Source organism: Microcebus murinus, chromosome 29 (genome assembly GCF_040939455.1).
Source record: "Microcebus murinus isolate Inina chromosome 29, M.murinus_Inina_mat1.0, whole genome shotgun sequence".
Classification (NCBI taxonomy): domain Eukaryota; kingdom Metazoa; phylum Chordata; class Mammalia; order Primates; family Cheirogaleidae; genus Microcebus; species Microcebus murinus.
Genome location: NC_134132.1, coordinates 10,743,005 through 10,767,189, shown reverse-complemented (window position 1 = coordinate 10,767,189; position 24,185 = coordinate 10,743,005). Strand labels below are relative to the sequence as shown.

Sequence of the window (24,185 nt, the reverse complement as noted above, 5' to 3'; positions counted from 1 at the left end):
ATAATTGTGAACGTGAAGCAGATAAAGTGATTGGGGCCAGTTAGAGTTGGGCTTTAAACAATAATAACTGCTATTTAGTCTTTGTGAACAATTGAGGTGTAGACTACAATTTTTGCCAGTCGGATTTGATTAAGTCTTCTCAGCTGCCAAATAAAGTTAAGGACTTTGCTAATGGAAGACAGGAAGAGCCAATGATGGGAAGAGTCAGTATGTAATTGAGATTGGGGGCAATTTTTGACATGTGAGAAGAGGATATGAAGAAGTCAATGGGATGCTTTGACATTTAACGGGGAAACACAAAAGGCCTTGCTCTCTGGGCGTCAGAGTTATGGTGATAGAGGTGTGGGATTTACATTCCATTTGTATCAACCACTATCGCGGTTAACAATAATTAGCTATATTCAAATATACACTCTATGGTGGGCCCAGGGCAATCCTGGCACTTTGGGAGGCTGAGGCAAGAGGATTGCTTGAAGTTAGGAGTTTGAGACCGGCCTAAGCAAGAGCAAGACCCCATTTCTACCAAATTGGCTCAGGAATCAGGTCTTGAGAATGATAGAAAATGTACTAAAATGTGCTGCTGCTTTTGTTGACTTCGAATGGCGATTTTTAGCCAAGGTGTTAATTTCCAGGCTTATTCAAGCTAATGTTTATGGAGAGCCAAACATCGGATTCTATCAAGAATTAAACTAAATGAAACAATTACCACCCAGGTAAACTTTCATATAGAAATGATATAAATGTTATAAAGCAGCATTTTTAGAGTGTAGAATCAATGGTTTAATTAACCGACTTCACATAAATATAGTGGAGTATGACAGCATGGAAATCTTGCATTCTCGCATACAGGTTTGAGTCCTATGATTTGTTCTTTCAAAATAACTCTTAGCATTCATATTTACGATTGCATATGCAAGTTAGTATTGAGGCAGTTTGAGATATCCTAAAAACATTTGATTTGTTTAAGGTGGAGAAAGTTTACAAGTGGCTGTGGATGTACTACAGGTGAGAATTTGATTAAGCTCAAGAAGTCAGAATGTGTGTGTGTGTGTGTGTGTGTGTATTTGTGTGTGTGTGAGACAGGGTCTTGCTCTGTCTCCCAGGGTACAGTTCAGTGGCATTATCATAGCTCACAGCAACCTCAAACTCCTGAGCTCAAGCGATCCTCCTGCCTCAGCCTCCCAAGTAGCTGGGACTACAGGCTTGTGCCACCATGCCCAGCTAATTTTTCTATTTTTGGTAGAAATGGGGTCTAGCTCTTGCCTAGGCTGGTCTCAAACTGCTAACTTCAAGCAATCCTCTTGCCTCAGCCTCCCAAAGTGCCAGGATTGCCCTGGGCCCACCATAGAGTGTATATTTGAATATAGCTAATTATTGTTAACCTCGATAGTGGTTGATACAAAAGGCTCTTGAAAACAAGATATTTTATATGTTTATTGAAAGTGATAATGCCATATTCTATTAGTAAATCATTTCAAGTGGGTATCAATAATTTTTTATATAACCTGAAATAACTTTAAATATACTTATTGGAGGCCGGGCGCTGTGGCTCACGCCTGTAATCCTAGCTCTTGGGAGGCCGAGGCGGGCGGATTGCTCAAGGTCAGGAGTTCAAAACCAGCCTGAGCAAGAGCGAGACCCCGTCTCTACTATAAATAGAAAGAAATTAATTGGCCAACTGATATATATATAAAAAAAAATTAGCCGGGCATGGTGGTGCATGCCTGTAGTCCCAGCTACTCGGGAGGCTGAGGCAGAAGGATCACTCGAGCCCAGGAGTTTGAGGTTGCTGTGAGCTAGGCTGACGCCACGGCACTCACTCTAGCCTGGACAACAAAGTGAGACTCTGTCTCAAAAAAAAAACCAAATATATATATATATATATATATATATATATATATATATATATATATATATATACTTATTGGTTTGATATGATGCTGATTGCTTAAGTAAGCATGCAGATAAATCCTATTGTTACCAGAGATTGAGCAGGAATATAATATTAAGTTTGATATGATGAGAATGAGGAGAGAGGTGAATTATAGTGAACGTTTGCCTAAAGGAATTTGGAGGCATGTTAAGCTCCAGTGAAAATCTTCTTTGGTAAGATTATCTAGATGAGATAATATAGTATGTTGACAAATTAGATATAGTGAAAATGAATGGGCATCTCCAATTTACGTTTATAGTCAGGTTAGATTTGGGGAGAGGGGTCAGAATAAGACTTAAAAGTTAGACTCAAATGGGGGTTAGCTGCTTTGAAATTGGCGATGTTGGCAGCTGTAAAAATATGACAAAGGAGCTGTAGTTATTCTTCCTTTGTTGATGCTAGCTGTCCATATTACAACTCCTCGGCATGACACATACAATCTGTCTAGCCTTATCAAACATCTTGCCATTCTCTAACACCCTTGAATGGAAGATGAAGCAATCTGGGTAGGCGGAACTCTGTAAATAGGAGGTGCACTGAAGCTTCTAAACCCCAAGCGTCATTGTGGAAAGCAATCATTCTGAATATTAGCAACTCTAGCTGTGCAAAAGCTTTGTGCAAACATTTGCAATAGTGGATTAAAGCATGGATAAAATGGCAGTAAACGCTAATGGCGCTAAAAACCACGCTGTTTTGCAGTATTAACTGAGGCGAATACTCTCATTTTGCAAGAATTTGTTGGTTGAGCTAAAGCCATTTAAAGGGAAAAAACAGTTTAATTACATCCTATCAACATTTATGAGCATCTATTATGTGATAATGATCACTGTGGTAGGGACTGCAGAAGAGGCATTCTTCAACCACTTCCTTTTCTTCTAAATCCTCTCCCTCAGATCAGTCACACGTCCTATAAATGCCACCTCTTTATCCTAGCCTTGATTTAAACCTTCCCTTGCACTCAGTTCCAACCTCATTACTGACGTTGCTTGCTCACCCTTCTGCAACCTATCTGCCCCCTGGCACCATGGCCATCTTCCTAAAACACCAGTTAGGTCCCGTTGCCTGACTGGCAGAATTCTTCCATGGTGGCCCTACATCCCTCAGAACTAATTTCAAACTCCTCTGCACGGGCCAAACCCTTCCTACTCTTGTAAGGCTGATGGTGGGGCCCCCCTCCCCTCCCTACATCAAAAATAAAAGGCTCACGAGACCAGACCCGCCAAAGACAACTTCCAGGCCCTGCTGAAAACAAACAACACCTGGATGTCCACCCAGATAAGAAAGTTTTCGGTTCCTGGATTTCGCAAATACTGTCAGCTCCTCCTATTTCTCAGTGACCACCAAGGGTCACCCCAGCTCTTCCCGCCAAAAGTCCTCAGCCCACTTAAAACGGTATAAAAGCCTTCCCCCCTTTCAAACGGACGCTACTTTTCATACTCCCACCCCCGGGACCCACGGACCTCATCCGGGAGCGCACAATAAAGCCATGTTGTTTGGCCCCACTCTCTCTGTTTCTTTCACCGCCGGAAAACTTTACAATTCTCACCTTGGTTTCTCCAGCCTTATTTCTCACCATGTGCTCTCATGTGCCTTGTGTTTACACACAGCAAGCTATCTGAAGTTCTGCAAAATGACCATGCATCTCCCCCACCCTCTACATATCTCTTCCGGGTTCACTTCATCTGGGAAGCACCCACCTCTTCTTTCCTCTCCCCTTCCCACCTTACACTTCTCCTTTCCCTTTCCTTCCCCAATTTCCTTCCCCCATCTAGGTGCGGGTAATTTTTTTCAGCAATGAAACAATCTCTTATAGTCAGAGGGCTACTATCTTATAAAAATGCACTGACAACTCTCTTACATTAAAAAAAATTAAAAATGTAGTGTACTCTCTTCTTCCTCCTACCTTCCCTTGTGTTTGTTCAAATGATCCCCAGATTAGATTGAGGTTAATTCTTTTATCCACTGAGCACTGCTGTGCCGGCTCATGCTTATTTTAGAGATGAGGAAAACGAGGCTTCGGGAAGTGAGGTGTCATAACTAGTGAACAAGTTCATCTGTGGGAATAAACAGGTAATATACAAATTAATGATGAGACTGTCCATAAAGCTAAGTGGATAATCATGTTTTAGAGCAATGGTAGCCTGTGCAAACTTGGAATGTCTGTGGCTTTAAACTAAGGAGCAAAGGAAGAAACAAGCCTTGGTTTCAAAATATTTCCAAAGATCTTTAGGACAAACTTGGTGTGCAAACTGCAGGGCCTGGGTACAGAGTCTCAGGTATATCTAATCATAGTCCTTACACATGCATGTGTTGAATTTCCACTGTACCTGGAACCCCATCATTTCTGATACACCTTTGCTATCCTTAGGCTTGTGAGATTTGTTGGTCCAAAAATCTGCCGTCCTTAATTAACAATTAGCATTTGGGAGTCTCCAAACAGCCTATATGCTTGTGCCATAATCTGGCTTCAGTTTGAATATAGTGTATATGTATTCTGTCTGTATAAGAAACAGCTATCGGCTGGGATGACTTTATTCCACTTAAACCAAATGAAAAACACGTGAAGTCTCTGAGTTGGTGTTATGGGCTGAGTCGTGTCCCCCTAAGACTCGTATGTTGAAGCCCTAACCCCCCCCCCCACCCAGAATGTGCCTCAGAATGTGACTATATTTGGATCTAGGTTCTCTAAAGAGGTAATTAAGTAAAATAAGGTCATTAGAGTGGGCCCTAATCCAATATGACTGATGTCCTTATAAGAAGATGAAATTAGGACACAGGCACACATATTAATAGAAGGAAGACTGTGTGAAGTTGCAGGGAGAAGATGGCCATTTATAAGCCAAGCAGAGAGGTCTCAGAAGAAACCAGTCCCACCAACGTATTAATCTTGAACTTCTAGCCTACAGAATTGTGAGAAAATAAATTTTTGTTGTTTGAGCCCCTTGGTTTATCATGGTAGCCCTAGCAAACTAATACTTCCGACTATGTGCTGGAAGGGTTGTGAATTTCCAACTAGACACATTCAATTTAGATAATATAATGTGGTAACAAAGAAGAAATCCTCCAAAGTAATCAATTTCGACAATGTACTTTTCCTGTTCATGTCAATTATATTCCACTGAGGAATAAGCCCCTAGAAATTCAAGTGCCTTTGTGCACTTAATGAAATGTATATGGCTTTAGGCCATCTTCTAACCAAAAATCAATTTGTCAATATGTAAAATTGATAGAGTTGCAGTCTTTTCCGTTGTGAAGCCTATAAATGATGTAAATAATTAAAGTTATGTAAATTTTAGTCATCAACTCAAAATTTGTAAATTTGTTAAAAAATTGGTAATCTGATTCTGTTATCTGAAAAATTATTATATTTTGGATATTATATATTATTAATTATATATTAATAATATGTTATTATATTCTGTTATCTGAAAAATTATTATATTTCTCCCTTGTGTCTCATCTGCAGAAACTATGGAGGAAGACTTACATAAGGAGAAAAGGAACAGGAAAAAGTAGTCACTGGATTTTAATTAAAATGTTATTTGTTGAGTGTTGCACTTTTCTAGAGTGAAAGACGTGTGTATGTTATAAAAACTAAGACTGCTTTTTGTTCACAAAGAGAAACAGCTGGGTTTTCAACATCTGAATGTATTCAAGACCAATGTTCACTGAGAAAAAGCAAATGCATAGCCATTTGGAGAAGAAAATGAAAATTTAGCTTACTCATCAGTCATTAAACAACATTCATTGTGCGCACATGGAACATGAAGCTTATGAGGTTTAGAAACCAGCCACGATTTCAGTTATTCTAAAGCTTATTCCCTTGATTAAATGCCATTTTAGTTGAATATTTTAAATCTGAAGTTAGAAATTTGCACAATATAACCAGACCTCCACCCTCCTGCCCCAGGGCTCTCCCTTAAAATTCGTGCATGATTTCTTGCCAATTAAGGTAGGAACACTATTAGCCTTCTTGTTCTGTTTTGGTTGCTTTATTTACTTTAAAATGTTATTTTGATCCTCCAAAGAACTTATGTAGCAGGCAGGGTACATACTATAATCCCATTTGAGCAAAGAAGCTAACTGACTTAACTAAATGCTCCAACGCTACTGAGTTGGCAAAGCCAAGACTTAAACATAGGTAATGAAACCATAGATATTCAGGGCTTGAAAGGCTTTTAAAAGGTGTCCAATCCAACAAGGAAAACAAAGCTTGGATCTCCTCCATAACATCTGGGCCAAGTAGTTAACTAGACTGTGTTTAAACATCTTCCCCTCACATGATGGCTCCATTTCATCTTTGACTAGTTCTGGCAGTCATTTGTTTAATCATTTTCAAACTCTTGAATTCATTCAACAAGCATTTCAGAGCCTCGTTATGTGCACCACCAGGGGCTGTGTGGATATGCAGGTAATTTCTGGAAGTAACTTTCGTTAATGATGATAAGTGGAAAGTTCTGTCCAGGCGTGGTGGCTCACGCCTGTAATCCTAGCACTCTGGGAGGCCGAGGCGGGAGGATGGCTTGAGCTCAGGAGTTGGAGACCAGCCTGAGCAAGAGCGAGACCCCGTCTCTATCAAAAATAGAAAAAATTAGCTGGGCGTGGTGGTGCACACCTGTAGACCCAGCTACTAGGGAGGCTGAGGCAGGAGGATCGCTTGAGCCCAGGAGTTTGAGGTTGCAGTGAGCTACGATGACGCCACTGCAGTCTACCCAGGGTGACAGAGTGAGACTCTGTTTCTAAATAAATAAATAAAAGTGGAAAGTTCTGCAAGAGGAGTTCTGATAAAGTGCTATGGACACTATCAGAAAGTTCTTCCTTCTACTGATCCCAAAGCTGTCTTACCGTGTAGCTTCTGATTTTTGGTCTTAATTCCATTCCTTCCAGCTGTAAAGAACATATCCCTTTTCATTACAGTTGTTCTGTCATCCTTCAGTTATTTCTCATTCACCGGTTCTCTTTTCTTCCTGATGACTCTTCCTGGAACCCGTTTCAGTTAATCTATGCTGAAGAGTTTCCATGTACCTGAACAGGACTCAGCATGGACTGGTCCGAAGATTGGAGAGGTGAACCACGCTTTCCTCATTCTAGATAAAATAATTCTATGGGGGGCACTAAAACTATGTTTGCTTTTAGGTGACCACACTCATTGCACTATTGTTTCAAACTGATGCTACCATTAACTAACACCCACTGCGCCATTCAGAAGACAGTGTAATGACTACAATTCTATTCTTTTTTTTTTTTTTTTTGAGACAGAGTCTCACTTTGTTGCCCAGGCTAGAGTGAGTGCCGTGGCGTCAGCCTGGCTCACAGCAACCTCAATCTCCGGGGCTCAGCGATCCTCCTGTCTCAGCCTCCTCCCAAGTAGCTGGGACTACAGGCATGTACCACCATGCCCGGCTCATTTTTTGTATATATATTTTTAGTTGGTCAATTAATTTATTTCTATTTTTGGTAGAGACGGGGTCTCGCTCAGGCTGGTTTCGAACTCCTGACCTTGAGCAATCTGCCCGCCTCGGCCTCCCAAAGTGCTAGGATTACAGGCATGAGCCACCACGCCCGGCGAATTCTATTCTTAAATGTTTTAAACTGTCAGATTATTATAATATGGCTCCTATAATAGATTAATTATGACCTAAAGTTAATTGATAGTTCTCTATTATTATTTTTAATTGTGGTAAAATACATGTAACATAAAATTGATCACCCTAACCATTTTAAAGTGGACAGTTCAGTGGAATTAAGTAATTGTTTCGTAAACATTTGCTACCCTCTATCTCCAGAATTCTTTCATCTCGGGAAATTGAAACGTAGTACTTATTAAACAAAAACTCCCTCTAAACATTTGTACCCGCATAATATGCAGAAATAAAAAAAATTAAAAATTAAAAAAAAAAGAGACAGAAACAAAAACTCACCATTTCTTCCTTCCTCCAGCCCCTGGCAACCACAATTCTACTCTGTGTCTTCATAAATTTGACTACTCTAGGTACCTCATTGCAGTAGAATCCTACAGTATTTGTTTTGTTGTGACTGGCTTATTTAACTTAGCATAATGTCCTCAAGTTCATCTATGTGATAGCTTGTGTCTGATACTATCTTTTTAAGGCTGAATGATATCCCATTGTATGTCTACACCATTTTCTTGATTCCAGGATTTTCTTGATCTATTCAACAGTTGATAGACGCTTGGATTGCTTCCACCTTTTGGCTACTGTGAGTAATGCTGCTATGAACATGGGCCTAAAAACATCTCTTCCAGACCCTGCTTTCAGTTACGTGGGTATATACTCAGAAGAGGAATTTCTGGATCATATGAAATTATTAATTAATTTTGTTATTTCAGACTATTTTTAAAATATCTTGCTTGGCTATCCTAGAATGTTTTTCTAAAAAGAAATCTCATTGAGACAAGACACAGACTTCATCTCTGGATATATTTAACTGAATTTGAAGTCTCCTTGATTGAATCTCATTTTCAATGACAGCCAGCACCAATTTTTGAAAAGCTTTTATTGGAATAGTAAAGACACTAGATGCCAATTACCTATCAAAAAGTATTGAACTCATATCTTTTGGCGGAACACCAGTACAGATACACTTTTGTATCCTTCTGTGTAGGATTTTTCCTCTTCATACAATGAATAATATAACCCATAATCCATCGTCTAGTAGAGTTGGGATGTGCAAATAGCATGTAAATGTGATTATGCTAAAAACCATATGGGCCTCAGAGTTTAAGATCTGAATACCAATTTGGTCTCAGTGTCATTCTAGAGCTCCTACTTAGCCTGTCATAGCTGACAAACATCAACAGCTGACACAAGATGATGTCACTTGCTCTCTTGTTTGCTCCCGTGTCTAATAAAAGCCAGTGGTACAAGGCTGCTATGCGCTTAAGAGTCAACTCACTAAGACAGTAGAATATTTAAGAGCTTCAAGCACAACAAAAAGTATTCCTCTATAATGAAGTTCTTGAGACTTTTTCTTTCCTGAAGTACCTGTTTACAGCATCAGACATTTGGTAAAAATGTCCTTTGCTTTACATAAAGCTCATATATGTAGAAGACACTTAACTTATCAATGTCACTTCATGCACAAATTTGAAACATGGATCTTGTAACTATATCCCATGTCCACTTACTATTTCAATTTACTGAACCGCACTTTGTAAAAGCTGAATGGTCAGGATGTTACAAGATTGTCATCAAACTCAATTTGTTATCTACTAATGCAACGAATACAAACACTGGCTATTATGTTAGGCAGGGAACTCCCGTGTTTCCCCGAAAATAAAACCTACCCATGAAATAAGCCCCAGCAGGATATCTAAGCATGTGCTCAATGGAAGCCCTACCCCGAAAATCAGTCCTAGTGATGGGCATGGCTATGAAAATCAGCCCTAGTGATGGGCGTGGCTATAAAAATCAGTCCTTGTGGTGGGCATGGCTATGAAAATCAGCCCTAGTGATGGGCGTGGCTATGAAAAATCAGTCCTTGTGGTGGGCGTGGTTATGAAAATCAGCCCTAGTGATGGGCGTGGCTATGAAAAATCAGCCCTAGTGATGGGCGTGGCTATGAAAATCAGCCCTAGTGATGGGTGTGGCTATGAAAATCAGCCCTAGTGACGGGCGTGGCTACGCAGCGCATCTGCACAACCCATGTGTGTCGTCCCGGAGTGGGAAAGAACACGAGCAGCCCTTCTCATCCGCCCCGTGAGAGCTCTAGTGCTCGACAGGAGAGATCGGGGCCGGTGGCTCTAAAGGAAATAGAGTTGCAAGACATTCAGGATGGGATTCGGGGGTTTGGAGAGTGAGGATGATGTTCCAGAAGAAGACGACTTCACTCTATTTGAATCAATGTAGATGGTTGTACCTTACTTAAAAAAAAATAACACATCCCCTGAAAATAAGCCCTAGAGTGTCTTCTTGAGGAAAAATAAATATAAGACCCTGTCTTATTTTCAGGGAAACAGGATAGGTGCGGTGTATATATACTGGTAAGCAAAACTTAGACATAGATGTTACCTCTGCACTTTTAGAGGATGCTCTTGATTTATATTCTAAACTTGTTCCTTTCTCAATCTTCTTCACGTCAGTAAGGGACATCACTATCTAACTAGCTGCTCAAGCCAGTGATCTAGGACTTTTCTTTTTTTATTTAAATAGATTTAGCGGGTACAAGTAGTTTTGTTTTGTGAAGTCATGGCTTTTAGTGTACCTGTCGCCAGAATAGTGTCAAGTAAGAGCTGTGTGTTTGAGGGAACAAGTCAAAAGGTAAGAAAGGGTTATTTCTTGGTCAAACTAATCTCTGTCCCTATTCTCAGAATTATAGTATTAATGGATTTTAGAGCTTCAAATGACTGTACAGATCATCAAATATAGTCTCTTCATTTTTCAGATGATAAATTATCGGTAAAGGAGGTGACATGACAAACTGCTTCTAGACCACCAGATGTTCATTCCCTCATCCAGTATTTGACGAAGGCCAGCTGTTTGCCAAGCATTGTCCTTAGGTGTTTCCATAGTGAATCAAGCATGAATCTTCTCTGCGCAGTTAATAGAAGCATAAACAGTTTAATAGACATGTAAACAGTTTAATTGAAAGAGAAGGTATTCACTCGTATAACCAGAATGAGATATGTAAAGTGTCAAGGACCGTGTGAATGTTGTGAAAATAATATCCGAATGTCCCTTTATATTATCATATTTATTATCAACGCAACAATAGTGTTAAAAGATGCATTTCTTGAGACTCTAAAATATATGACATAGTGTATAAGAAATAGTCCGAGCCCTCAAGGAATTTTTAACAAAGCAAATGATATAGGTTATATACTAAAGGGTTATATAGGGTTAGGTTATATAATAAAGAAAATAACAAGAAAAAGGAGGAGTTAACACTTATTGAGAACTACACATGAAGTATCTTAAATGCCTTGTTATCTCTTTGAACCCTGTGACAATCCTATGATTAGGGCATGAATATTATCAGTTTTAGAGACAAGGAAGCAGAGGCATGGGAAAGGAAAATGGTCTAAGTCCATATAGTGGAAACATTGTAGAGATAGGATCCATGCCCGAAAGAGTGTGAGGCATCATCTCAACAAAAAGTGCTGTAGGAAGTCAAAGAAAGTAGAAACCATTGCAAGTCAGAACTGTTGAGATGACATTTAGGAAGATGACATTTAGGACTTTGTCAGACTTTAGCATAATGGGAGGAATTAGGAAGAAAAAAGGTGTGATCTGAACAAATAATTGGTTTATGTAGGTAGGGGGAGAATGTGGGGATCAGTTGGACAAGAGTGACCAAGGCCAGGCTGAAGTAAGCTAGGGTCAGGGCCTTGGAATGGGTGTGGGGAACAGAACAAAGAACTAAGTTTCGATGAATATTTGTCATTGAATGGACAGGGGAAGTGGGAGAGAGGCTGGGGTCAGGAAAGCCAGTTTAGAAAACGCTGAAGTTGTCCAGGGGTACAGATAAAAATCAGAAGTAGGGTCAGGGAAGAGGTGATAATAGAGTGTGGTAGGTTGAATAATGCCCCTGCTCCCCAAAGATGTCCATGGCCTAATCCACAGAACGTGGGAAGATGTTTTCTTACGTGCAGATGTGATTAAGGATGTGTAGATGGGATGGATTTTCCTGGTGAGCCCAGTGTAATCACATTACATTGGTCTTTATAAGAGAAGGTGATGTGACTATGGAACTAGAGACTGGAGTGATTTGGCCATGAGCTAAAGTATATGGGCAACTTTTAGAAGCTGGAAGAGGCAAGGAATGGATTCTCTCTTGGATCTTTTAGCGGGAAACCAGCCTTGTCAATAGCTTGATTTTAGCCCCGAAAGACTCATTTCAGACTCCTGGCCTTCAGAATTTGTAAAAGAATAAATCTGTGTTGTTTTAAGCCACTAAATTTGTGGAAATTTGTTACAGCAGCAATACTCGTCTAATACATACAGGAAGGGATGGATATGAAAGACATCATAAAGAAAAAGATGATGGATGGTGGTATTTGATGATTGATTGGATAGGAGGAGAAGAGTCCAGAATCAAGCTAACTCCAAGATTCTTGAACCTAGATTATGAAGGCAATGAAAATGGAATTAATTTTCTGGGGGAAAAATGAATTCAGTTTGATATATTTTGAGTTAGGTTGAAGGGTGGGCATTCTAAATCAAGCTTCTCTTATATGAGTGTTTGATTTTGGGCCATCAGGAAGATGTTCTTAGGGGCTAAAATGCTATTCCCACATAACACAGTGGTGAAGTCACTTCGGTTAAAATTCTCTTCTAGGAGAGAATGGCCAAACTTTAAGCTTTATTTGTATTTTAGTATGAATGAATTCATTAGATCCCTTTTTGGAAGGATTTGGTGGAGGGGTTGAGGCAAAGGTTCCTAATGAGGGAAGAGCAATGCATTAAGTCTATCCCTAGATGCAGAAAATCCACAAATGCTCCTGGAATGGTGCTCATAATTGTCTGAGTACCTGCATCATGCATAACTTCCATCAGATTCTCAACCGGGATGGATGATCAGAAAAGAAAGTTAAGAATGGTGATCTAATTGTGTGGGACTCCAAATGGCAAAGAAGGAAGGAAAGAGAAGAGGAAACAGAAAAGGTAACCCACAAAAACTCCCCATTCTTTTCCTACAGCCTGGTACTGCTAATTCCTGCTTCTCTTTTCCCAAACACCCATGTCAGGGCTTCTTATGTTTCTAGAATCAGCTTGCAAAGAGGCTGCAGAATCTGTTCTGTTGAGAGTTACTTTTGTTAGCTGAAAATGTGTTCGTTTTGGTGTTGTACCGAACATTCTGTCTATGTTTCTTTGTTTTCCTTTTTAGAGACAGGGTCTCCCTCTGTCACCCAGGCTGGAGCGTACCTGGCACAATCAGGGCTCACTGTAACCTCAAACTCCTGAGCTCAAGTGATCCTCCTGCCCCAGCCTTCTGTCATCTATGTTTCTTAAAGGATTTTTCTGAATATTACAAAAACTAGTAGCTCCCCAAAGTTGATGTCAAAATAATTCAACAAATAATTGGCAGGCCGGTGCGGTGCCTCACATTTGTAATCCTAGCACTCTGGGAGGCCGAAGCGGGTGGATTGCTCGAGGTCAGGAGTTCGAAACCAGCCTGAGCAAGAGTGAGACCCCGTCTCTACTATAAATAGAAAGAAATTAATTGGCCAACTAATATATATATAGAAAAAATGAGCCAGGCATGGTGGCGCATGCCTGTAGTCCCAGCTACTTGGAAGGCTGAGGCAGGAGGATTGCTTGAGTCCAGGAGATTGAGGTTGCTGTGAGCTAGGCTGACGCCCTGGCACTCACTCTAACCTGGGCAACAAAGTGAGACTCTGTCTCAAAAATAAATAAATAATTGGCAATCTCTTCTCAAAGACTGGATGAGACATAAACAAGGTAGCTTCTAATTTGCAGCAACTGTTACCCATTCAGTGAAATTATCAAGAGTCGTCCAGTTGATCCCTAATTAAAATGTATTTGGAGTTCAGTTTGATGCCAGCCCTAGACACTCAAGATATCCTTGTCTGTGTAGCCTAGATTCGGCATGTCCAAGTTCACTGGATGATTCAGAGGCTGACCTAGGGTCAGAGTATCTCCCTTAGGAAATTTACTTACATAAGTGGTTTTCCATTTCTGTAACTGATCAAAACGAACAGTTTCCATTTCATTTTGCAATATAATGTTGAGCTTTTTTTCTTTTTAAAATAAAACATTTAAGTGCCAAGATTTCCTTTTAATTAATAAAGGAATGAACTCGTTTTCTGTAGGATGATTGATTTTCCTGGGTCCTCTCCACAGACAACGTTGGGGCTCAGAAAACAATACTCCAAAATATGCTGAGTGCTTAGAACAAAGGAGATTGAAAGGCCTCAGAATTGAGGTCTCTCTCTGCCCGCGTCCAGCTGCTCCCAGATTTCAATGGGCAGGGAGGGGCTCTCTCTCAAGTGCTCTTAATCTGACCCAGGGAAGTTCTTCCAAAAGCAATGCAATTGTCTCAAACCTCCTCTCATCAAAAACACAAGGAAGATTAATCACCAGAGAGAAAATCAAAAGTTATCACCACACCCAGACAGGCTATTCTTCCTATACTTGTCTGGAAAACGTTTCTTTTTTAACCTGACAGGCTGTATCACTGTTTGTCCACAGTACACTTCTGCCCCTCCCCTTCCCATAATTTGTTGCTACCTCTCCCAGAACCCAGAGGAACTTGGTCCCAGGCTATTTTCTGTCCCCTGGTCCCATGCTTTTTCCCTAAAAATCATTTACTCTTCCTCTAAAATTGCCCACATCCCCTCCTTCCCTCTCCCATACAAAGAGGGTATTTAAACTTCAACCATGTGCCCCTTCCTTGAATCTCATATTCTGTGTGACTCCTGCTCACACATGCGTGTTTTACTACATTGGCATGCCTTTCTCCTGTTAATCTGTTTATCATCAGTTTATTTCAATAGACTCCATTACAGAACCTCCAAAGGGGAAGTTTCAATGAGATTCATGACATTTCACCTTAACATTCAGAGTCTTGCTTTATAGGATAAATAATATTTCAATAAGAAAGTAAAATAGGCCGGGCGTGGTGGCTCATGCCTGTAATTCTAGCACTCTGGGAGGCCTAGGCGGGAGGATCACTCAAGGTCAGGAGTTCAAAACCAGCCTGAGCAAGAGTGAGACCCTATCTCTACTAAAAATAGAAAGAAATTAATCGACCAACTAAAAATATATATAGAGGCCGGGCCCGGTGGCTCACGCCTGTAATCCAAGCACTCTGGGAGGCTGAGGCGGGTGGATTGCTCAAAGTCAGGAGTTCAAAACCAGCCTGAGCAAGATCGAGACACTGTCTCTACTATAAATAGAAAGAAAAAAATTGGCCAACTAATATATATATAGAAAAAATTAGTTGGGCATGGTGGCACATGCCTGTAGTTCCAGCTACTCGGGAGGCTGAGGCAGGAGGATCGCTTGAGCCCAGGAGTTGGAGGTTGCTGTGAGCTAGGCTGATGCCACGGCACTCACTCTAGCCTGGGCAACAAAGTGAGACTCTGTCTCAAAAAAAAAAAAAAAAAAAAATATATATATATATATATAAAATGAGCCGGGCATGGTGGCACATGCCTGTAGTCCCAGCTACTCAGGAGGCTGAGGCAGGAGGATCGCTTGAGCCCAGGAGATTGAGGTTGCTGTGAGCGAGGCTGACGCCATGGCACTCACTCTAGCCAGGGCAACAGAATGACACTCTGTCTCAAAAAAAAAAAAAATAAAAAAAAAATAAACATAAATATTTTCAGTTTCTACTATTATAGTCACATTGGAAAGGGTAACTGTTCAGCTGTAATGTCAGGGAAAATACAATGCTTTTGCCTTTGAATGACTAGAATTTTATCAAGGTCAAGGCTTCTATAAGTTTAATGTTATAAATTTACTTGCTCTCTGTGAAATTGATAGGGAGCTATGATTTCACTGATACTATAACAAAATATCGGGCAGAGAGAGAGGCACTTTGTACAACAACTTTGGCTAACCTACATTTGCTTCCAAAGGGATGTCAGTGCTTGTTGGAAAGCTATAGCCAGCTCCCCACATACCTGGACTAAAAATAGACTTTGTCAGTTTGGAAATGTCATTCTTTTTGATTGAGCTGACACTTTGGGAAAAGCACGCATGGGACTCTCAGAGGAAGGGAACTTTGGGCGAGGATGCCAGAGTAGAAGATTCTGGCAATTAACCTGGTGATAGATGCCATAGCTACACTACATTAAAGCCTGTAATAGTTGCTTCTTGTAACATCACCTTACTTTCTAGAGTAGCCTGCTAGGGTTAGTATATTAAAGTACATCAAATTGGGTGGCTTAAAACAATAGAAATTTATTATCTAATAATTCTGAGGCTAGATGTCTGAAATCAAAGTATCATATCAGTAATGTTGATTTCTTCTGGAAGCTCTGGGGGAGAATCTGTCCGATGCCTCTCCTTACTTCTGGAGGTGGTTGGTGGTTTTTTTTCATTTCTGGATGCATTACTCATCTTAAGTAAGTATACACCTCCAAAGACCCATTTCCAAATAAGTCCACATTCTGAGATTCTGGGTAGACCTGAATTTGGAGGAGAAAATATTTAACCGATGACATATTCTAGGCCATTTGTCCTCAGAAACATCAGCATAATTGATCAGAACACAATGCTAATCCGGCCCAGGCTGCATGTTCCATTCCAGGTGTTGGGCAAGCCATTCAGACTGTTCAGGGCTGACACGTGTATGCCTACTGCCATGGTTTGAATGTTTGTACCCTCCAGAAGCCATATTGAAATTTATTTGCCATTGTAATAGCATTAAGAAGTGGGATTGTTCCTAGCACTCTGGGAGGCCGAGGCGGGAGGACCGCTCAAGGTCAGGAGTTCAAAACCAGCCTGAGCAAGAGAGAGACCCTGTCTCTACTGAAAATAGAAAGAAATAAATTGGCCAACTAAAAATATATAGAAAAAATTAGCTGGGCATGGTGGAGCATGCCTGTAGTCCCAGCTACTCGGGAGGCTGAGGCAGGAGGATCGCCTGAGCCCGGGAGTTGGAGGTTGCTGTGAGCTTGGCTGACGCCATGGCACTCTAGCCTGGACAACAAAGTGAGACTCTATCTCAAAAAAAAAAGAAATGGGATTGTTGAGGGGTGATTAGACCATGAGAGTCCATCTCTCCAGGGTGGAATTACTGGTATTAAAAAAGGGTGAGTTTGGGCCCCTTTTTGCTTCTCTGTTCTTCTGTCGTGTGAGGACTCAGTTTCTCTCTTTGTGCTTCTGCTTTCCTCCATGTGAGGACAGAGTTCCTCTCTATTTCTCCTTTTGCCATACAATGACACAGCAAGAAGGCCTTCGCCACATGCTGGCATCTTGATATTGGACTTGCCAGCCCCCAGAACCATGAGACAATACATTTCTGTTGACTATACAGTATCCCATTTGTGGTATTATTCTATCACAGTAGCACAAAATGGACTAAGACATGTCCTTTGAACTGTTTTTTTTTTTTTTTTTTTTTTTTTTTTTTTTTGAGACAGAGTCTCACTCTGTTGCCCAGGTTAGAGTGAGTGCCATGGCGTCAGCCTTGCTCACAGCAACCTCAAACTCCTGGGCTCAGGTGACCCTTCTGCCTCAGCCTCCTGAGTAGCCAGGACTACAGGCATGTGCCACCGTGCCTGGCAATTTTTTCTATATATTTTTAGTTGTCCAGCTAATTTCTTTCTATTTTTAGTAGAGATGGGGTCAGGCTTTAGTAGAGTTCTTGCTCAGGCTGGTCTCGAACTCATGACATCGAGCCATCTGCCTCCCAGAGTCCTAGATTACAGGCTTGAGTGTCCTTTGAACTTTTATCCAAAAGGGAAATGGGCAAGAACAATTCCACCCCAAAAGCCTATGCCTTAGTTATGTTCAGGCTATTATAACAACATCCCATAGACTGGGAAGTTTATAAACAGAAATTTATTCCTCAAAGTTCTGGAGGCTGGCAAGACCAAGGTCAAAGTGCCAGATTTGGCATCTGGGGAGGACCTATTTCCGGGTTCACAGATGGCACCTTCTCACTGTGTCCCCATGCTGGAAGGGGCCAGCCAGCTCTCTGGGGTCTCTTACGCAAAGGCACCAATTCCAGTCATGAGGGCTCCTCCCACCCATGATGCAATCCTCTCCCAGAGTCCCCACCTTCCAATCCCATCACCCTTAGGGTTAGGATTTCAACATATGAACATTGAGGGGACACAAACATTCAGACCACAGCAGGCTGCAAAAGAACTCATAAAGCAGGCGTCCTCAAACTATGGCCCGAGGGCCACATGCTGCCCGCTTAGGACATTTATCTGGCCCACTGGGTGTTTTTGTCGCCGCTGCCTGTCCTGCTTAGCAGCCGACTCGTCCCGGGCCCACAGTGCGCACTCTCCAACGGTCTGAGGGACAGTGAACTGTTTAAAAAGTTTGAGGACCCCTGTCATAAAGTATGTGTTTGCCTTATGGTTGGTCAGTAAGGTTGTTTTCCTGTATAAAGCAATGGGACACACATGACAAAATGACTGATGGCAAAGGTGACTGGGCCACAGTGGATGTTTTAAATCACGACACTAAGTTTGCTATTTGAGAAATGGAAAATAGAATGTTTTCTCTGGCTAGCATTCTATTGTTGATGACGCAAATTATGACACTTTGTCTTTTTAATGAAATTTTTTTTCTTTTTTGCTGTGGAACTTGGTGAACCCTCAACTCATTGTCACTGGCTTGTGCACGAGTACTGAAGATGAAAAAGATTAACAACAGTTTGGGTTTGCACAGACCTTCCTTTCTGGAACTTTTTTTTTTTTTTTTGAGACAGAGTCTTACTCTGTCGCCCAGGCTAGACTGCCGTGGTGTCAGCCTCGCTCACAGCAACCTCCAACTCCTGGGCTCAAGCGATCCTCCTGCCTCAGCCTCCCGAGTAGCTAGGACTACAGGCATGCACTACCATGCGCGGCTAATTTTTTCTATATATTTTTAGTTGGCCAATTAATTTCTTTCTATTTTTAGTAGAGACGGGGTCTCGCTCTTGCTCAGGCTGGTCTCCAACCCCTGACCTTGAACGATCCTTCTGCCTCAGCCTCCCAGAGTGCTAGGATTACAGGCGTGAGCCACCGTGCCCGCCCCCTTTCTGGAACCTAATGTTTAGGTGTGTGCATATTACTTTTTATTTTGCTAGAAATTTATTTTTATTTGCTTATAATCTATATATTTCAGTAAAGTCTTATGGTAACTTACAAAGTTAATACAATAAAAACATTAAAAAATATTACTGATAAGGGGGCTACATATAAGGCACTCAGATACTGTGCGTTTGGCTGGTGCCATGTTTTGTTAGGGAAATTTGGAAAACTACAAAACCTTAAGAGAACTAGCAATTCCACCTTTAGGAATTTATCTTAATGAAATAATCAAGGGAAGGGACAAAAATTTAGCCGTATTCACTATGTTTAGCTACATTGCACAATTGTTTACAGTGGTAAAGAAAACAATTTAAACATGCAGAGGGAGAAATTGGTTAAGTAAATGACTATTTTGTGAATTCCATGCAATTGTTTAAAATACTGTTGTAGGATAATATTTAATTCCATTAAAGATGTTTAATATATGTTGTTACATTCAGAGAGCAGAATGAAAAATATTATGTAAAGAATAAGTCACTTCTAAAAATGCATATATATGCATTAGAAATGCTAAACTATTAAGAACTAGATGTGGTCAATGAAAGGAAAAATCATTTTTATTTTCTTCTTTTCTCTCATATGTATATAACACATTTTATACAGTTAATATATTTTACATTTGTGAAGAGAAAAACAAGTTGTTTTTTTATTTTTCAAGTAGGTAAGAAAAGGAATACAATGGAAAGATGACTTAGGAAAGTTAAAATGAACTAAAAAATGCAAGCAGTAAGATTCTATACAGATGGGCCAGACATTTTGCCCCAGGCTTTTGAGAATCAAAGAGGGAAACAGAATCAACTATGATATCTATAGTATCGGTAACGTAAGAACAATCTGTTAATCAACAACTCTAAATTAAATATAATAGCAGATTTCATTGAGATTTTGCCAACAGTAGACTGAAAACAAAATACTCAAAGCCAATAGAAGGTTAAATACCAACTTATTAGTCCCCATTTATTTATTTTTATTTATTTTATTTTTTTTTATTTTAAAGTCTTGACCAGGGGAAGTCCCCATTTATTAAAAGGGTGGCAATGGGCCAGGTGAGGTGGCTCATGTAGGTAATCCCAGCACTCTGGGAGGCTAAGGTGGGAGGATCGCTTAAAGTCAGGAGTTCGAAACCAGCCTGAGCAAGAGCGAGACCCCCCCTCTGTACTAAAAATAGAAAGAAATTAATTGGCCAACTAAAAATATATAGAAAGAATTAGCAGGGCATGGTGGCACATGCCTAGAGTCCCAGCTACTCGGGAGGCTGAGGCAGGAGGATCACTTGAGTCCAGGAATTTGAGGTTGCTGTGAGCTAGGCTGATGCCACGGCACTCTAGCCCGGGCAACAGAGTGAGACTCTGTCTCAAAAATAAAATTAAAAAAAGGGTGGCCATAAAGTCTGGAAACACAGACAACATTATTTTATTTTTTTACACATTTCTAGTAAGTAAATTATATCATGTTATATCATATGTCAACTTTACAGAGCGAACCTCCTGCCTACTTACTTCTTCTAGGGTATGCTACAGGTATAGGTTTATTCAGTAAAAATCAGAAGGAGAAATTCTCCAAGGCAACACATCACAGCTGCTTTTGCTGGGATCGAGGGAAATGTCATGTGGAAGCGCCCTGCTCACTGTAACATGAACTATGCATTGTTACAAGGGACGACACATTTAACATATCATATCATGCAACAACAACGAACCACTTATTAGGTATATTTGCCTGTGTTTCCAGATTTCATGGCCAACCTATAAAGCCATCTAATATCATTGTAAGTATGCCCTTTTGAAATTCCACACGCTCACTTCAGCTTTTCTAGGATATAAAAAAATTCCTTAAATTTCATTTGACCCAGATTTCCTAAAACTTCCAAGAAAGGGGATTTTTCAATTTTATGATTTTCTTTTGGTTTGACACAAGTAAATTTTTGAATACTTTCTTTGCTTCTAGAAAGGTAAAACAGCGGCCTGATTTGGGGCAGTTAAAATACACACACTTGATGCAGCTACATGGACACAAACAATGATCTTTGTTGCATTCCCCGAAGTACTCATTTTGTCAGTCTAGTCACTGTGAAACGCTTGATGCCATTTTCAATAGTACAATTTTTGGGACCTTTGAAAAGAGAAAGCTTTAGGAAAATATGTTACTTCCTAAAAGTGTTACTGCATGAAAACTTCAGAGACAAGCCAATGCTCAGCTTAAGGGCTTCCTTAGAAAATGTTCAATCATCCAATCCTGTTATCATTAATACATTTTAATATATACAGTAGGAACAAGTTTCTTTTATTTAAGGTAAGGTTCTTGTGCTTCATTCAAAGTTTTTTTTTGTTTTTTTTTGTTTTTCTTTTTTTTTTTGAGACAGAGTCTTACTCTGTTGCCCAGGCTAGAGTGAGTGCTGTGGCATCAGCCTAACTCACAGCAACCTCAAACTCCTGGGCTCAAGCAATCCTCCTGCCTCAGCCTCCCAAGTAGCTGGGACTACAGGCATGTGCCACCATGCCCAGCTAATTTTTTCTATATATATTAGTTGGCAAATTAATTTCTTTCTATTTATAGTACCGACTGGGTCTCAGGCTGGTTTTGAACTCCTGACCTTGAGCAATCCTCCTGCCTCGGCCTCCCAGAGTGCTAGGATTATAGGTGTGAGCCATCGTGCCCGGCTCATTCAAAGGTCTTGATAAGAAAAAAATTGCAAACAAACTCTAAATGGTTTCAATAAAAAATAAAGGAATAGTCATAATGGCTATAAGCTCTTTGTAGTCAGGAATGGTGCTTCTTGTCTAGCAATACAACATAGAGAATATATTTAATCACAGTTAATGATTATTTGATTGATGGCAATATAGAATTACATAATGTCTTTCTTCTAAGCTATTTTCACATTAATAAATTAATGCTGTGTGTTACAGGACAGTTTTCAATAACCTTAGCCTGGGTATACACAGACCTCTTATATTAAACAACCAAAAACAGTGAAAAAAAGGTTTGCAACTAATTTTTCCCTTAAATATTGTCTATACCAAGGGTGGGTGACTAAGAAACATCTTTGTCTTTATGTAGCCCTATAGGATGCACATATTTTACCTGTCCAGTAAATCAGACAGGTTTACCTAATTCTTCTCCTACAGGTGAAGAAATTTATTCTTCAAAAGTATATCTGAGAGGCTGGGCATGGTGGCTCATGCCTATAATCCTAGCACTTTGGGAGCCTCAAGTGGGAAGATCGCTTGAGGTCAGGAGTGTGAGCAAGAGCCAGACCCTGTCTCTACAAAAAATAGAAAAATTAGCTGGGTGGACTGGCACATGCCTGTGGTCCCAGCTACTTGGGAGGCTGAGGCAGGAGGATCGCTTGAGCCCAGGATTTTGAAGTTGCTGTCAAGTATAACACCACTGTACTGTAAGTGAGGGAGACAGAGCTAGACTGTCTCAAAAAACAACAACAACAACAACAACAAAAAACATGTATCTGAGAGACAGAATGTTCTCACTGACCTGTTTTTTTCCATAGGTTTTACCCAAGATATCAGAAGTCTATCTGTTCTCTTTCTAAGTTTACCGAGTGAATGTTTGTCTGCAGGACAAGTAAGTTAAACACAGAGAAGAAAGAAAACAAGTCACCATTAAAGGTATTCCTATTCCATTGAAAATTTGTTTCACTTTGAAATAGACATATGAATTTTATGAAGTGAGCTGTGAAGAATGGGGCAAATCAGTGTGAGTTCTTGCAGAAGTACAGCAGCCTTAAGCATTATTGCTCTTGTCCCGGGGGCTCCTCATTTGCCTGGTGACAGAGCTGGACCACATGGTCCCTTGCTCCCGTCAAAAGTTATGGTGGCTCATGCCTGTAATCCTAGCACTTTGAGAGGCTGAGGGAGGAGGTTTCGCTTGAGGCCAGGAGTTCAAGACCAGCCTGAGCAACATAGTGAGACACCACCCCCCCCCCTCTACAAAAAATAAGAAAAATTAGCCAGGGATGGTGGCATGTGACTGCAGCAGTCCCAGCTACTTGGGAGGCTGAGGCAGGATGATCTCTTGAGCCCAAGAGCTGTGATGATGCCATTGCTCTCTAGCCCAGGGAATAGTGAGACCCCGTCTCAAAAAACAAAACGAAAAAACATGACTATTGTTGGTGCTAGGGCCATTTAAAGCCATTTTGGTAAAGGGAGCAGGACTTGCTTGCTGAGGAAATTGCCATTATACATTGGATCGGTTAATAAAATGAACTGTTGTGATATTTTCTGTTTGTTCTACATGTTTAAGTTTCCAGGGTCTGGCTGTTTATTGTGTAAAGTACTTTAATTTGTTATTTAAACATCACTCCTGCCCCACCTCCAGGTTGGAGTCGTTGATAAACCCCCCTTTTTCTCAAGATGAAATTTCATATGAAATACACCTGAGCCATGGACGGATCATTCAACCCAAACACTGATTGATTACAAACCTCACATGTGACACAAGAAAACAGGCTCCCACTCTTTTCCTTCTCAAATATCCTCCTTCCTCCTCTCTCTCTGACCATTTCCCCAGTTCTTTTTGGTGATATTATCTCTAAATTAGGATTTCATCTTTGCAATGGACTAAACTTTTGTGAAACTGCCACACTGCTGGAGCTCTGGTCCTCAGTGTTTCTAGAAGTGTCCGGTGTGATTCAAAAGTCAAAGGTTTCTCTTATTTTTCCTAGATGACCTTAGTTAGCTACCTGATAAGTGAGATTCTGCCTTCTAATCTTTCCGGCCTCAGGTGTGTTTGACAATTTGCTTTATTTCACCGAGGGCTCATTCGCCAGCCAACATTGTCTCGTCTCCAGGAGATAAAATTTATTTTTTTTCTCCCTCTAATGAATCAATCAGTTAGGTTCTCAGGCAGGTTAACTGCAGACCTGTGGGGATCTGAACGTCCTTGCAAAGAATCCGGCCTCAAAGGGCGTTCCTTCTTGGTTCAAATTGCCAGGTTATAGCAATTCTCCCACGGGGAGAGTTATTTCTTTGGATTCAAGCTGGACTTTCCTAGCGTCCTGCGTTTCCAATTTAAGGGGTGGTGGTGGTGGCAGACACACGGAGCTACCTTTGGGAGAATGTCTTTTCTTCAAAAGATTATCTGTGGATCAGATAAGGACCAGGGCAAGTCTGAAAAGCACTTGTGACCTTGGGGAGGAGGAGGAAGCTCTGACATTCGGTGTCAGGGAAAAGTAGGAGAGAGAAGAGGACAAACTTTTTTTTTTTTTTTTTAATCTGTTACTGGGTTTAGGCCACAGGGTGTCTTTCAGATTACAAGGTTTAAGATCTGGTGCTCAGGGACTTTTCTTTTCACGCTCCCCCAGCCCCCACCCTCCAGTGTCCCCAAGCCCTGCTTTCTTCTGCAGTGTCGCCCTACTCTTCCGTCCCCAACTCTCCAGAAGGGAGCCGGCAGCCGCAGCGGCTCCTTCCCGCCTCTCCCACCCGCGGTCCTACGTTGGTGAGTAAAACAGAAGACTCCCGCGCTCGCCCCCCGTCGCTTTCGACCCCTGTCCCCACGGCT

At 40.9% G+C, this 24,185-nt stretch overlaps 1 long non-coding RNA gene across 1 annotated transcript; it reads right to left on the bottom strand.

Annotated features, from left to right (window-relative positions):
- Positions 1-15,803: 15,803 nt before the first annotated feature.
- LOC105876360 (uncharacterized) lies at positions 15,804-22,571 on the bottom strand. The gene is made up of 2 exons (XR_001156429.3): positions 22,161-22,571; positions 15,804-16,046 (listed from the first exon to the last, which is right to left on the bottom strand). It is a non-coding gene; the product is annotated as an uncharacterized LOC105876360 (long non-coding RNA).
- Positions 22,572-24,185: the final 1,614 nt, after the last annotated feature.